This window comes from Pan paniscus, chromosome 8, assembly GCF_029289425.2.
Source record: "Pan paniscus chromosome 8, NHGRI_mPanPan1-v2.0_pri, whole genome shotgun sequence".
Lineage (NCBI taxonomy): Eukaryota > Metazoa > Chordata > Mammalia > Primates > Hominidae > Pan > Pan paniscus.
Window position 1 is genome coordinate 54,139,373 of NC_073257.2, and position 3,303 is coordinate 54,142,675.

Sequence of the window (3,303 nt, forward strand, 5' to 3'; positions counted from 1 at the left end):
AACTTCTATTTCTATTATTTATTTACTATGATAAAATGTAATGTACTAAATAATACTGGTACAAGAACATTTTATTTCAATGAATACAAGACTATTGCATTTACTAAGTTACTAATCCTAAACGTATTATTTCAGGCAATATTGTGACAAAACAAGTGTTTCAGATTCAGAGGCTCTGTGTGCCAGGGCTACTAGACCACCAACAAGGGAGGAAGCCATAGGTTTCTCTAGTCCTGTTTTCTTATGCGGAGGATAAAAAGAATATCACTTAAATATTCTCTGACACCCTGAAAACAGACGACAAAAATGACAATTAAAAAAATTTAACTTTCACTTCATGTTTAAATAAGACTGCCATGACATGACTCAAAGGAGACTCTCAGGGAATACTTTCCATTCATTTCAAAAGTTGATTAATGTCATTCTATAAAAATCATCTAACCTGCACCTAGGCATTTTCCTGCTCTACCCCTGCTCTCTGCCTAAAATAATGCTGTTCTCTTTCCTTGTTTCAGCAAGCTTGACTCCATCTACTCTCTTGGATCTCTTTGCCGGCAGCCACACCAAAAAATGTTTTTTGGTACACTACTTAGTCAAATTCACCACTAGCTACAAGATACTAATTCTTGCAGAGTATTCACCTCATGAGAAAGTATGCCTCTACATAAGAGTAAAGGAGGACACTTGTTCCTACCTCCAGCTGCTGAGCATAGAATTTTGAGTAAATCAAAAACTTCAACAAGTGTTTGACAAATTATTTCAGATATAATTTGGAAGGTACAGTTTACTACATTTAATTACAACAAAAACACTACTAACAGTTTGCTGTTTATAGGTATTATTTAAGGTAGTCACGGCGGTTCCAAGATGGCCAAATAGGAACAGCTCCAGTCTACAGATCCCAGCGTGAGTGATGCAGAAGATGGGTGATTTCTGCATTTTCAACTGAGGTACTGGGTTCATCTCATGGGGGCTTGTCAGACAGTGGGAGCAAGACAGTGGGTGCAACCCACCAAGCATGAGCCGAAGCAGGAGAGGCATCACCTCATCCAGGAAGCACAAGGGGTCAGGGAATTCCCATTCCTAGCCAAGGGAAGCAGTGACAGACGGCACCTTGAAAATCGGGTCACTCCCACCCTAATACTGCACTTTTCCAGTGGTCTTAGCAAATGGCCCACCAGGATATTATATACCGTGCATGGCTCGGAGGGTCCCATGCACCCATGGAGCCTTGCTCATTGCTAGCACAGCAGTCTGAGATTGAACTGCAAGGCAGCAGCGAGGCTGGGGGAGGGGTGCCCACCATTGCTGAGGCTTGAGTAGGTAAACAAAGCAGCCAGGAAGCTTGAACCGGGTGGAGCCCACCACAGCTCAAGGAGGCCTGCCTGCCTCTATAGACTCCACATCTGGGGGGAGGGCATAGCTGAACAAAAGGCAGCAGAAACCTCTGCAGACTTAAATGTCCCTGTCTGACAGCTTTGAAGAGAGTAGTGGTTCTCCCAGCACGGAGTTTGAGATCTGAGAATGGACAGACTGCCTCCTCAAGTGGGTCTCTGACCCCAGAGTAGCCTAACTGGGAGGAACCCTGCAGAAGGAGCAGACTGACACCTCACACGGCCAGGTACCTCTCTGAGACAAAACTTCCAGAGGAATGATCAGGCAGCAACATTTGCTGTTCAGCAATATTCGCTGTTCTGCAGCCTGTGCTGCTGATACCCAGGCAAACAGGGTCTGGAGCGGACCTCCAGCAAACTCCAACAGACCTGCAGCTGAGGGTTCTGACTGTTAGAAGGAAAACTAACAAGCAGAAAGGACATCCACACCAAAACCCCATCTGTACATCACCATCATCAAAGACCAAAGGTAGACATAACCACAAAGATGGGAAAAAACAGAGCAGAAAAGCTGAAAATTCTAAAAATCAGAGCACCTATCCCCCTCCAAAGGAATGCAGCTCCTCACCAGCAACAGAACAAAGCTGAATTGAGAATGATTTCAATGAGTTGAGAGAAGAAGACTTCAGACGATCAAACTGCTCCAAGCTAAAGGAAGAAGTTTGAGCCCATCGCAAAGAAGCTAAAAACCTTGAAAAAAGATTAGACAAATGGCTAACGAGAATAAGCAGTGTAGAGAAGACCTTAAATGACCTGATGGAACTGAAAACCATGGCACGAGAACTACGTGATGAATGCACAAGCTTCAGTAGCCAATTTGATCACCTGGAAGAAAGGGTATCAGTGATTGAAGATCAAATGAATGAAATGAAGCAAGACGAGAAGTTTAGAGAAAAAAGAGTAAAAAGTAATGAACAAAGCCTCCAAGAAATATGGGACTAGGTGAAAAGACCAAATCTACACCTGAGTGGTGTACCTGAAAGTGATGGGGAGAATGGAACCAAGTTGGAAACCACTCTGCAGGATATTATCCAGGAGAACGTCCCCAACCTAGCAAGGCAGGCCAACATTCAAATTCAGGAAATACAGAGAATGCCACAAAGATACTCTTCAAGAAGAGCAACTCCAAGACACATAATTTTGAGACTCACCAAACTTGAAATGAAGGAAAAAAATGTTAAGGGCAGCCAGAGAGAAAGGTCGGTTACCCAGAAAGGGAAGCCCATGAGACTAACAGCGGATCTCTCAGCAGAAACTCTACAAGCCAGAAGAGAGTGGGGGCCAATATTCAACATTATTAAAGAAAAGAATTTTAAACCCAGAATTTTGTATCCAGCCAAACTAAGCTTCATAAGTGGAGGAGAAATGAAATCCTTTACAGACAAGCAAATGCTGAGAGATTTTCTCACCACCAGGCCTGCCTTAAAAGAGCTCCTGAAGGAAGCACTAAACATGGAAACAAATGACCAGTACCAGCCAATGCAAAAACATGCCAAATTGTAAAGACCACTGATGCTACGAAGAAACTGCATCAACTAACAAGCAAAATAATCAGCTAACATCATAATGACAGAATCAAATTCACACATAACAATATTAACCTTAAATGTAAATGGGCTAAATGCTCCAATTAAAAGAAATGGACTGGCAAATTGGATAAAGAGTCAAGACCCATCAGTGTGCTGTGTCCAGGAGACCCATTCCACATGCAGAGATACACGTAGGCTCAAAATAAAGGGATGGAGGAAGATCTACCAAGCAAATGGAAAACAAAAAAAGGCAGGGGTTGCAATCCTAGTCTCGGGTAAAACAGACTTTAAATCAATAAAGATCAAAAGAGACAAAGCCATTACATAATGGTAGAGGGAGAAATTCAACAAGAAGAGCAACTATCATAAATATATATGCA